A 13,251-nucleotide genomic window follows, 5' to 3' on the forward strand; every position below is an offset into this window, starting at 1 on the left:
GGTGGGCTGGGAGGGGAATGGGGAGATGTTGGTCAAAGGATACAAACTTTCAGGTATAAGATGTTTAAGTCATGGGGATGTAATGTATAGCATGGTGACTAAAAATAATATTGTATTGCATACTTGAAATTCGCTAAGAGGGTAGATCTTAAGGGTTCTCACACACAAAAAAAAATAGTAAAGGAGAGAAAGAAAATAGTAACTGTGCAAGGAGATGAATATGTTAACTGGCTTTATTGTAATGATCTTTTCACAATATATACATATAGCAAAACATCAAGTTGTATACCTTACAACTTTTATATGATTTTAATTTTTAAATTATACTTCAAAAAAGTGTGTATGGGGAAGCTAGAAACCTGAGACTCCCATATAATTATGTTTTGCTTAATGGGCTTTTCTTTAGCAACTGCAGAAACTTTCATAATTTCCAACTGGAAAATTTCAAATATTATTTTCATTGTGGTAAAACATACATAACATAAAGTTTACCATTGTAACCATTTTTAAGTATACAGTTCAGTAGCATTAAGTCCATTCACATTATTATACAACCTCACCACTATCCACCTCCAAAACTTTTTCATCATCCCAATCTAAATATTTTTAAATAATAATATTTTATCAGCAAATATGTTCAAAAGTTGGAGGTAAGCTATTAATCAGCAATTAGCTTTAAAAAAAAAACAGGAAAACCAATAGAATGTTATTTTTTGCTATAATCAAATGAAGTTGCTTTCAAAAGGAATAAAATAGCTGAATTTCCTGAGTAGGAAAAGAGCTTTCAAGGTATTTTCTATGTTTATAAACTGATTTAAATGTCATTTATTTGAGTATCCAGAGATTAAAAACCATATAGATTTCATGCCTATCAATCACACTGGTCAATAAAACCCCCAACATCTTCTATTCCCCGTCAATACATGAAGCTTTACAAGCATAAGTTCTCCTGGAAAATCTTAAATCATCAGCCTCCGGTAATTTGGTTACTTGCTTTATTTGCACCTGTTTGAACTACAGTTGCTTTCACAGCAGGGGTATAATGAACTCCACGTGCGCATAGCAGAATCTCAGAGATAAGACTTGAAATCCATTAAAAATCAAAGTCATTTTTGACAACAGAGCTACTTTCTATCTCTTCTCCAGCTGACCTCACGGGGCCTCTCCACGCAGATCTGCTTGCATGCTGGTCTCCGCTGCCAGAGACCAGTGCAGAGGTGGGCCTGGGCCACAAAAATCACAGACACCCAGGGTGCTCCATAAGACAGCCCATGACAGTACCTGACGAGCATGCACAGCGGGGCCAGTCAGACCGATCATAATCAGCTTCATATTGTTTCATTTTACTTCCTCCATTTGCTAGAATCACCAAATTCAAAAGATTACTGAGCAGCAAAGGTGAATGAAGCAAACAGCTAATATCAGACACCATTTCAAAAGCAACTGCCTGGATAAAGCCTTTAATAGAATTTCCCAGTTTACACCTCTGAAGATGAAGGCAAGTTACCATGGAAACAAATAGTCTCTTTAAAGAGAGACAGGCTCCTCTCCTGGTCTGAGCTTGTTCCAGAAGGGAGGAGGGTGGAGGGAGGTGGGAAAACGCAGGCCAAGCATCAGCGACTAGAACAATGAAGGGAAGTTTTCTTCTCATTAAAATCTTACCAATGAAATAAGCTTGGAGGGTCAGCACAAGACAATTTTTTTTTTCTTGGCTGTGCTATTGAAAAAACCTCATCAGATATTTTGAGACACTTAAGCAAAATGACATTTTATTGGTAGTTTCTTTAATTTTTTTTTCTTTATTCAATTAGTGACACATGCTGGTGACAAGTGACACCTTCCAGTACCTGACATAAAAGGCAAAGGGGACTCGCTTTTCCTGGTCTTCTATCACCAACACATACCGTCTGAGGTAACACGCCATTGGCTGCTTTTCTCTGCCTCTTCCCTGTATATATATATATATATATATATATATATATTTGTGTGTGTGTGTGTATACATACATTTAAAAGAATATATACAAAAAACCTAATTTAAAAATTGGACAAAGGACTTAAATAGCTATTTCTCCAAAAAAGATATACAAATGACCAATAAGCACATTAAACGATGCTCAACATCACTAACCATTAGGGAAATGCAAATCAAAGATACCACAATGAGATGCCACTTCACACCCACTAGGAGAGCTATTATTAAAAAAAGAAAAAGAAAAAAACAGAAAAGAAGTATTGTTGAAGATGTAGAGAAACTGGAAACTTTACACACTGATGGTGCAGCCACTATGGAAAATAGTAGGATACTTCCTCAAAAAATTAAACAGAATTACCATAAGATCCAACAATTCCACTTCTGAGTATATACCCCAAAGAATTGGAAACAGAGACTTGAACAGATGTTTGCATACCCACGTTCATAGCAACAGTATTTACAATAGCTAAAGAGTGGAAGCAACCCAGATGTCCATTGATGGGTGAATGGATAAACAAAATGTGGTATAAATGTACAATGGAATATTATTCAGCCTTAAAAATGAAGAAAATTCTGACACATGCTACAGTATGGCTGAACCTATAAGACATTATGCTAAGTGATCTAAGGCAGCCATAATACTGTATGATTCCACTTACATGAGGTACCTAGAGTAGTCAAAGTCACAGAGAAAGAGGGTAGAAGGGTGGTTGCCTGGGGCTGAGGGGAGGTGAGAGTGGGACGCTAGTGTTAAATGGGTACAGAGTTTCAATCTGGGAAGAGGCACAAATAAAAATTATATATATATATATATATATATATTTTTTTTTTTTTTTTTTTTTTGCGTTACGCGGGCCTCTCACTGTTGTGGCCTGTCCCGTTGCAGAGCACAGGCTCCGGATGTGCAGGCTCAGCGGCCATGGCTCACGGGCCCAGCTGCTCTGCAGCATGTGGGATCTTCCCGGATCGGGGCACGAACCCGTGTCCCCTTCATCGGCAGGCAGACCCTCAACCACTGCGCCACCAGGGAAGCCCTAAAAATTATATATATTTAAGGCAAAAAAAAAAAAATCTGGGAAGAGGAAAAAGATCAAGAGATGGATAGTAGTGATGGTTGTACAGCAATGTGAATATACTTAATGCCGTAAAACTGTACATGTTAAAGAGGTAAATTTTATGTGTATTTTAACACAATAAAAAATTTTAGATAAATATATATTTATATATATATATGTTCAGGAGTTCTTTTGTATACACAGATGTTTTGTATATGTAGATGTACAGGGATTTTGTTTTTGCTCTTGATTGCTTACTTTTGCTAAAAGAATTATGCTACACACGTATTCCTTATGTAACAAACCCCAAACCTTAATGGTATAAAACGACCGTTTAATTATGCTTTGAATTAAGGATTCTGTGGATCAGGGATTTGACCTGGGCAGAGAAGGGACAGCTGTCTCTTCTCCATGGTGTCTGAGGCCTCCTCTGGGAAGACTCAAAGGCCGGAGCAAGAATCATCTGGAGGCTTCTTCACTTGACTGTCCTGCAGTTGCCGTTGGATCCTCCCTTGGGCTGTTGACCAGAACGTCCACATGTGGGCTCTCCACCTGGGCTGCTCCTTTGAGCTTCCTCATACCACGGCAGCTGAATTCCAAGGGCAGCGTTCCACAAGAGCAGAGCGGAGTACATGGCTTTTTCAGCGTAGCCCCAACAGTCACATTGCATCGTTCGGTATACTCGGTTGGTTGATGGAGGGGCGATGCCATTGTGCCCGCTTTAGAAAATACAACCTGCCATAGCACACTGATTCGTCTTCTACCTGCTTTTACAATATCTCACTGACAATCCCTAAAGGTCAGTAAAGAGGTAATTTTTCAATTTTTCTCATTTCTTTATAATGACAAAATTACTTTGAATTCTAAAAGTAATATAAGTATTGGAACAAAAACTTGGAAAACATAAAAATCTATTCACAATTCCCCCCCTTCAACCAATCATGGTAATCATTTGTAGACTTTTTATTCCATAATTTCCTCATAATGTTCATTGAGTTTATGTTTGTTTTTTAAAATTTCCCCTTAGCACATAAGCCCCCAAATTCACATCTCAACATTCAGCTATCTTCTTTATTTTTCTTGTGTGGACAAAGCAAAAATAAGAGTAGGGTACACCACGGGATAAGGTCTTCAGGTAGGAACTTGCTTAGTCTAATCCTACTGACAACTACTAGGGAAAATCACATCAAGGCTTCAAGTCTTCCATCTTGTTTCTAAGGAGCATAAAGCAGAGACATAACACGCTAACTCCAGAAAAGTCATGTCATGAGTGAGCTGTGCCTTCCGCCACGCTTGTGTAAGGAGCAGGTGACTGACCTCGGTGCAGAATACCAGCTGGTGACCTTTCACTGATTTCTACTACAAAGGCTTGGCTTTGGGGTTTCAACAAAATACGTGGATCTAGCAAGTAAAGCTCAGCAGAGCCTGTGTCTCCCAAACTCAACTCCAAACTATCGCTGGTTTTCATTGGCCTGCTGTGAAATGAGAAAAATAACAACAGTGGGGTGAGTTTTTCATGAAGCTAAATGGATTCAATTTTTTAAAAGCTGGACTTTATTCAGAGATCATTCCTCTTTTAAAAAGGTCAATATTGGGAAGTCCCTGGTGGTCCAGTGGTTAGGACTTGGTATTTTCACTGCCGTGACCCAGGTTCAATCCCTGGTCAGGGAACTAAGATCTCACAAGCCACACAGCCAAAACAAAGGAATAAATAAAATAAAATAAAAATAAAAATGTCAATATTTTATAACATAATTCTGAACATAGATTTTCTTAGCATTCCTAATTAGCAAAGTAAAAAGTTGGCAAATCTAAACTTAGTTTCAATCATCTGACTGATCTGTGACATCCCAAATTCTGAGAAACACTGATCCAGTCTCCTTATGAAGAGCCTTTGGGTGTGATGTACATTACTTGTCAAAAGGGATTATACTCTGAGGTTGGGGAAAAAAACTGCTTGACATGGGAAGAGGATGCAAAATTCTGGGCTCTGCTTGTGATGGTCCAGTTGTGTGACCTTGAGCACATCATTTATGCTCAGAGCCTCTTCAGCCATCAAATCCAGTCTACAACGCTGGCTTTCTCCTCCACAGAGCAAGTGGGGGTAAAAGGCTTAACTGTGGAAAGTGTAGAGAGCTGTGTAAGTGCTGAGTGTCTTATTGCTGCATCCTCGGAGCTTTCCCTCACAAAGGCTGCTAAGTGGGTCCTGTAATAGCTGGTGAAAAACGTGAGGAGGGACATCCCAAGTATTTCCCTGGGAGTTCCTAATTTTAATGAGAAGAATATTCTCTAATTAAAATGGCGCTGCAGAAATTTTTTTAAAACAAATTGCCATCTAATTTCCCTTTGATCTGTTTTCTCCACTTGGGTTGCAAGGTTTTACAGAATTTTCCCCAAACGCTTGGAGTCCGCAATAATTTTATTTCATTCTGATTAAACTTCAAAGGAGAAAACACCAAGCCACCAGAACAAGCTCAGCTTTTTTCCACTTCATTTATTCAATAAGCATTCTTGGGGCATCTGCAACGTGCCTGACATTGTGCTGAGTGCTGCAGATACAAAGATGAATAAATACGACTCAGCCCTTGCCCTCGCTGGGTTCAGTGTTTCCGGGACCTGATCAAGCCACAGACAAAACATTGTAATGCAATGGGATGACAGTAGAAACACCACCACACAGCCATCTTCTGGAGGGTCTTGCGGGACCAAAGTGGTGGCCCTGGCTGAGCTGACACTTTAAATGAAGCTTAAAGTGACTAAAATTTAATCAAAAGGGGGCATGAAGGACATCCCAGGCAGAAGAGACAACAGGTCCAGGGGTGGGAAATGGCATGGCCTCTGGTGTATGTGCACGTATGTATGTGATGCATGTCCATGCATATGTATATGTATATGCATCCATGTATGTGTGCATCCCTGTGTTTGTGTGTGTGTGATTGCGTTTCCAGAATAGGAAAGGGCTGGAGGCTCTACTGCATGCCACGGGAACAGGCAAGTTAACCTTAAACAAGCTGGCAGCAGCCTATATGCGCTGTGGGTCTCCGGGAAAGAGATTCAAAAATTTGCTTTAGACAACCTAGAAAGAAGAATAAAACACTCCTACATGGAATGTTCAATTAAATTTGACTTTAATGCATGTTTTGAATGCACGCCTTTTGGAGGCTCTGCAGACACCAGCGCTGACCCTGGAAAGAAGGACCCGAGCTCTCCTGTAGAGGTGACGCGGAGGCACGATCCAGGGCCGCTCAAGCCTCGATGTCCACGTGAGTCACTGGAGATCTTGGCAGGGTGCAGATTCTGACTCAGTGGCCTGGATTCTGCGTTTCCATCCAGCTCCCAGGTGACGCGAGTGCTGCTGGTTCACGGAGCACACTTTGAGTAGCAAGATCAAATGCACCTGTTGCCCGATGGCCTGCCAACCTAGACCTGCCACAGGGGATTCACTGCCCTCAGCTCAGCACAGAGACCTCCAGAGGACCGTGTTCAGATCCCCCCTGCAACCGGGCACAGGGCCCCATCCAGCAGGAGTCCAGGCCCTCTGGTCTGAGAGACCACAGACCTAGAATTGAAGGGTGGAAGTGGGGAGGAAGGAGGCAGAAATGGTGGGATGGGTCTGGCACTTGCTCAGAAAATAGGCCCAGAGTGCTCCTGTGACAGGAATTAAGTGAGACACTAGGGCCACAAGAAAAGGAAGCAGGAGCTCAGACAAGGGCCCAGGCAGAGCCTCAGTGTCAGGGCAGTGAACACTGACCATGTGCCAGGGACTGTCTTCATGCTTTACACAGATGTCACATTCATCTTCACCCAAAGCCCTTGCAAAGCAGACCGTAAATCCCTGCTCACAGATGAGGCACTTGAAGTTGGAAGCAGTTCAGTGAATCACCCGACCACCCAGCAGGCACACAGTGGAGCCACAGCTCACACCCAGCTCTGCAGGATCTGAAAGCCCAGGTCTCCCAGGGACCACACACTGCCTGCTTTAACGATGGACGAGATCCAGGCCCTGTGCCTGGGCCTAAGGGGCCCTAGGCTAGGGTCTTTCGATGTCTGAATCCAAAAGCAAGTGACGTCAGCTGTGAGTGTCAGGCCAGGAGGAAGCAGGTCAAGAGAAGTCGGCATCTGAAGAAGACCCGGTATCTGGAACTGGACCACGCTTGGACAAAGAGGCCCAGCCCTTCTGGTCCTGAAGGAGATCTGCCTCCATGTAGGCCAGCCAGGGGTCCAACACGGCCCTCATGGTCTTGGTATGTGCAGAGGTAGACAAACTGGTTAGTGGGCATCTTAAAGCCGTCTTGGACAGAAATCTTGGCAGAAATGGAATATGTACCTGAGAAGAAGGAAGACAGACCACTAAATGGGAAGGACTGTCATCCGACAAATTGTCCTGAACATAGGGATCAGTAATTGGGACCTGCTGTTACTATTATCATTGCTGTTATGTGGTGCTGTTTCTGTGCATTGCTGCAGAACCAGCCAGCGATATCCTGGGAACATTCTCAGGCATAATTAGATAGGAAATATTCCCAGCAAACCAAAGTCTAAAGGAGTCCAGCGAGGTAACTAAACAAACCAGCTGAAGCTTCATGCTGTATGAGGGAGGGGCATTCATCCCCCAACGTTTTGTAGTCACTGATATTCAGATATCAGGGTGCAGTTTGCACGTGGTCACTGCTTATGCCCACTGCTTCCTCCTCGTTGGGCTATCACAGTTCAAAAATTGTATTTCTAAATGCCAGGAGCCTTCCTATAGAAAGAGCCTCAGACTGGAGCTGAAAGACCCACTCTCCTCCTCACTGACACTCTCTCTTTCTCTTTGCCCTCGAAATGGAGATGACTGCACCTGTGCTACCTGCCTCAGGACCAAAGGAGATGCAGTGAGTAGAAGGAGGTAAAGGCTGCCGAGCCCTACACACAGAGAAACTGTGATATTACCCTGACGATGTCTTGCCATTCTATTCTAATTTGGGAATGAATTCTTTATTAATGTTATTATTGTTCTAATATCTTCTCTGTTTCTTCTAAACTGCCTCGATCCTTTGAGGAACAAGGTAGCATTTACTAACATACATATATCCATGAAAGTCTACATGGAACCTAAAAACAAACTTATAGATAGATCTTATGTATAGATCTAAATACACCTAATATATATATAGACATATGTATGTATGTATACAGACATATATATGTGTATATATACAGCTACACACACACACACACACACACACACATATATATATATAATTTTTCTTCTGTACTAAACTCAAAGGACTACTTGTTAAAGCAGGTGAGACGTCTGCACAATTAGTTTAAAAGATTATTATTTAAAAATGGAAATAGCTTGGAACAGATGACTAGAAATCATTCCTCGCTGCAACTCAAATGGAGGAAGCTGTCTAATTCTTGGAAATTTAGACATTCTTCTAGTAATTTAGCACAAAAATGGGCCTGACTCAATCTGTTCTTCACATTTTGGTAATGTAAAAGGACATAACGGAATTTTATTTTAATGGTAATTGCAAACTCATGCAGAAAATGTAAATGCACATTTCATGATTAGCTTACAGCATAAACTATGGCTTCTATTAATGTATTCCAATTTGTAATTCTTTTCACAGTATGAGCTTTGAAAGCTGTGATTAAAATTAATTAGGTTAAGTAAAGTTTATCCCCCCTGAGCACTGCTATTGGGAAAAAGCAAGAGGAAAATGCGAACTACATCTGGCTCTGCAGGAAGCTGTGTCTTCACACAAAGTAGGCTGACTTCTCTTCTCCCCACAGAGGTTGCATGCTGTTTATTGGGCATATCTCAAGCACCATGTAGCTCCTCAAGGAGCTGATTGAACCATTAAACTATTCTTTGCTGGCTCACAAAACCACATAGGCTGACTACCTCGTCTTCAAATAAGGATATTAGGTAGATCCATCGATGGTTTAAACACAATACATCTTGGGGGGAAAACACATACATCTGGTAAACCTAAGGTAATGTGGCCACCCGGAATTGAGCACCATAATTGTGTGAAAGAGGTGCCAAATGAGGGAACAATAATAAAGATAATAACTAATCCACAATTGTACAGAGCCCTCTGCTTTGCACAGAATTGTCTTGAATATTACCTCACTTGATCTCCTCAACAATCCTGACAAGAAATCCTTACTGTTGTCCCATTTCACAGATGAGGGTACTGAGGTTAAATGAGGTACCCAGGATCCAAGAGTGCTGGAGAACAGACCCAGGTCTTCTGAATTCCCATCCTGCACTCCTTCTATGGCTCAGCTCTACAGCTACTGAAAACAAAACTAAACTGAACTTTTAACCTATACCTCATCTATGTTTTCACAATGGGTTGAAATTCATTACCAAGTTTCCTAGGACATGAACTAAGGCAAAGTTTAACAACTCCGGAATGGTGTTGTACATCCCAGTAAGCAGAGCATAAATCTGGAGGGCCAAGACAAGACAGAGTGAAAAGCTGGCACAGCGACACTCTCTTCTTGTTGAAGATCTTGGTTAGAGTTCTCCAGTCTTCCCTAACTGTCCTTTTGCTTAATACCCAGCCACTCATGCCACCCCTGGCTCCTCTTGTTTCCTTGGGCACAATGGAGTCCCAACTCTGGTCCAGGCTGGGAAATACAGATGTGGATGACACACGCCCTGCCTCTGGCTTTGCCTGACCCATGAGTCATGATGGACCCTCATCTCCGGTGACTCATTCTTCCTGGCTCTCTGCACTGCCTGACCTGGCTTCTTCCAGGGAGGACTAGATGGTCCTATCTGTTAACTTGTGATGATGTGTATTAACATGGCACTGAGAAACTCCTTCCCTGGGTAGTTTAAATGACACCTCCTCCAGTGTAGTGAAGAGTAGCTTTCAAGTATGGAAAAGTGGGTTTCATTCATAGTTCTGCTGAGGCCCTTGAGTGAAGCATTTAATCTCTCCTCTGTTTTTAAAATCAGTGCTTTTGTCTACCAGCACAATCTGATAGAAATTCTGTGATAATGGAAATGTTCTACTTCTGTGCTTTAAATATGGCAGCCACGAGCCACAAGTGGCCATGAAGCCCTTGCAATATGGCTAGTGCCAGTGAGAAACCATCTTTTAAAATTTCTTATTTAACTTTAATTAGTTTCAATTTAGATAGCCACATGTGGCTAAGTGGCTGCAGTGTTGGACAAAGAAAGCCAATGACCTCTTCAGCCTCCTTCATCACTAGAGATCTATATAAAATAAAATCTAAAGGTGAGAATTTCTAGCTCATATGATAGTAGATAGTGGGAAAGATGGAGGAGTGGATGTAGACCTAGGAATGACCCTTATATCCAGCGGCATGGAAAACTACAAGCTCCCGGAGATTAGACACAAAATAAATCTTTGCTTTTAAGTTGGAGGATGGTGTAAGAAGACTTTTTCTCTATTGCCAGTTGAGCTTGGGCCAAGGAAGCCCAGTTCAACCAACAAGTGAGCAGGGATGACTCTTCAGAACCATTTGCTTACAGAGGTTCCCAGTACTCTTTTTTTTTTTTTTTTTTTTTTTTTTTTTTTGTGGTACGCGGGCCTCTCACTGTTGTGGCCTCTCCCGTTGCGGAGCACAGGCTCCGGACGCGCAGGCTCAGCGGCCATGGCTCACGGGCCCAGCCGCTCCGTGGCATGTGGGATCCTCCTGGACCAGGGAATGAACCCGTGTCCCCTGCACCGGCAGGCGGACTCTCAACAACTGCGCCACCAGGGAAGCCCTCCCAGTACTCTTGTTCTTTCCTCCTGTTGCCTGTCAGTAAGGATCTGGTGAATTCCTCTCCCTTCTACCCAGCTATGAGGAATGCATTACCCGGAAACATGTCTTAGTTCTGCTGGGGAATGACATTCTATTAGAGCTGTCGAGCAACAAATAGACTAAACAAACCTGTGAACTCCTTTACTAAAATCCATTCAATTCAACAAACAGGGACAGCACTGAACCAAGGCTGTAGAAATACAAAACATGAGACATGTATGAGACCTGGCCCCTGACCTTCAGGCAGGAACTGTCTAGGGGATGAGTGAGAATTCATGGCCCTGTGCTACTGGTTAGAGGCAACAAACTATTATGGGAAATTTATAAACAGGCTTAGTTTTTTTAATATATATATTTGTAAATATTCCCTATGAGCACAAAACACTTGATACGTTTCTAAAATTAGCTAATGCAACTTCCCTGGCGGTCTAATGGTCACGACTCCGTGCTTCCACTGCAGAGGAGTGGGGTTCGATCCCTGATCGGGGGAACCTAAGATCCCACGTGCCGCATGGTGTGGCCGAAAAAATAAATAAAAAAATAATTTAAAAAATTAGCTAAAAGTGCGTTTACAGACTATTAACTCTCAGGAGGAATTCTGAAACTATCACTTAAATACATCTCCCAAATTTTGTGTCTCAGGAAATTGGTGCATTGGGGGGTAAAAGTCTGAGTTAACTGCAGCTGAGTCAAGGAGAAAACCCGCACAGAGGACAAGGCCAGGTGAGCATTGCTTGATATTCTAAGGAAGCTGATTCAAGGGAAAAACCCCACGTGCTGAAACCAAGGAGTCTCCAGAAACAAAGGATATTTCCCTGAAATTCAGGAATTAAATGAAGGATTGATGTTTTACATGATAGTTCAATTAAAAAAACAAACAGCCTGTGCTTAGAAGTTGGAGAACACAGTTGGGGTCAGGGGGAGGTGGGCGTCCTCCAGGCTGGAGGCCAGGTGGATCCCTGTTAAATGGAGGGAATATCTTTGTTCTCAGACCTTTCCCTTCCCCACACAAAAATGTCCATATGTGGGCTTCCCTGGTGGCGCAGTGGTTGAGAGTCCGCCTGCCGATGCAGGGGACGCGGGTTCGTTCCCCGGTCCAGGAGGATCCCACATGCTGCGGAGCGGCTGGGCCCATGAGCCGTGGCCGCTGAGCCTGCGCGTCCGGAGCCTGTGCTCCACAACGGGAGAGGCCACAACAGTAAGAGGCCCGCGTACCGCAAAAAAAAAAAAAAAAAAAAGTCCATATTCCATCATAGAAGCATGGAAGTCAGAGGTCAGGAGATCTTGGGGAGTGTTTTGTCCAGCCCCTACATTTCATGGCAAGAAAACAGAAGTTCAGAGGTTCGCATAGGCTCTGAGCTGCGATTCCCAGCTCTGTCCAGCCTTCCGCCAACCTGACAAACTAATCCTGCTTGATGTAACCCCTCCTGGTTCAGGAAATCTTCAGCTGTGGGAGAACCCCTTCAGCGAACCCCGAATGCTGCTGTTTGGGTCCTGCTTTCCCACTTCCCAATCAGCAGAGCTGGACTGACTTGGACAAGGAGGTAGAGGTTACAGTTTCCAACTTTGAGGTCAAACATCACATTTCCGCAAGTTTCTAGAACTGGCAACTCTGAGCAAATTACTTAACTTCACTAAGCTTTTGTTTCCTTTTTAAATAATACGATCAACTCATAATGCTTTTATGAGGAACCAAGGGCAGCAGTAAAGCCTTTATAAAGATTAAGCACTCCATAAATGTCAACTTATTTTATACTACTATTACTATCAAAAGTTGACTATTGTGAACTTGTACGATTAGTCTGGGGCTTTAGAAGCAGGCAGACTCTACTTCTGGGGCCTTGAGGGCATGACCTAATAGGTCTCCTAGCTCAGCTTCCCTCTGCAGTGCGGGGCGCGCACCTGTCTCTCAGGATGGCTTTGGGGATTAAATGGCACAATGTATGTACATGAACCAGTAGCGCTTGTGTCTAGTAGCTGCTGGAGAGCTGCTCCTCTTTACTTCAGCAAATCATGACAAGAGTCCTCTCAGGAGAGTCAGAAGATGCTGTAACACAAAGCAAGAAAGCTACTGGCCTCTGTGTCCAAGGTTCTCACCGTGCATGGCTGCGGTCTTCTGAGATGCCTGATGACGAAGGTGTAATTTGCGAAGAGAAACATGGCTCCTTCTCACGCCTGACTCCCCTCCTGGCAGAGGTCTCCTCCATCTCTGCGTTCATGACGGGGCTTCAGGAGAGGGTCCACCTCATATGTCCTATTTCTGTTTCAAAGTTTGGGAGATGTATTTAAGTGATAGTTTCAAAATCTTTCCTGAGAGTTGAGTCTGTAAACGTACTTGTACCTAGTTTTTAAAACTTTTCAAGTGTTTTGTGCTCATAGGGAATATTTACAAATATATTTTAAAAAACCTAAGCCCGTGGGACTGCACCCACTCCAGGGCATAGGT

The 13,251-nt window shown here is 42.9% G+C and overlaps 1 non-coding gene across 1 annotated transcript; it reads left to right on the forward strand.

Moving 5' to 3' along the window:
- The first annotated feature begins 4,628 nt into the window (after positions 1–4,628).
- Positions 4,629–4,700, forward strand: TRNAE-UUC (transfer RNA glutamic acid (anticodon UUC)). Its single transcript has one exon. It is a non-coding gene; the product is annotated as a tRNA-Glu (tRNA).
- The last annotated feature ends 8,551 nt before the right edge of the window (positions 4,701–13,251 follow it).

Source organism: Mesoplodon densirostris, chromosome 12 (assembly GCF_025265405.1).
Source record: "Mesoplodon densirostris isolate mMesDen1 chromosome 12, mMesDen1 primary haplotype, whole genome shotgun sequence".
NCBI classification, from domain to species: Eukaryota; Metazoa; Chordata; class Mammalia; order Artiodactyla; family Ziphiidae; genus Mesoplodon; species Mesoplodon densirostris.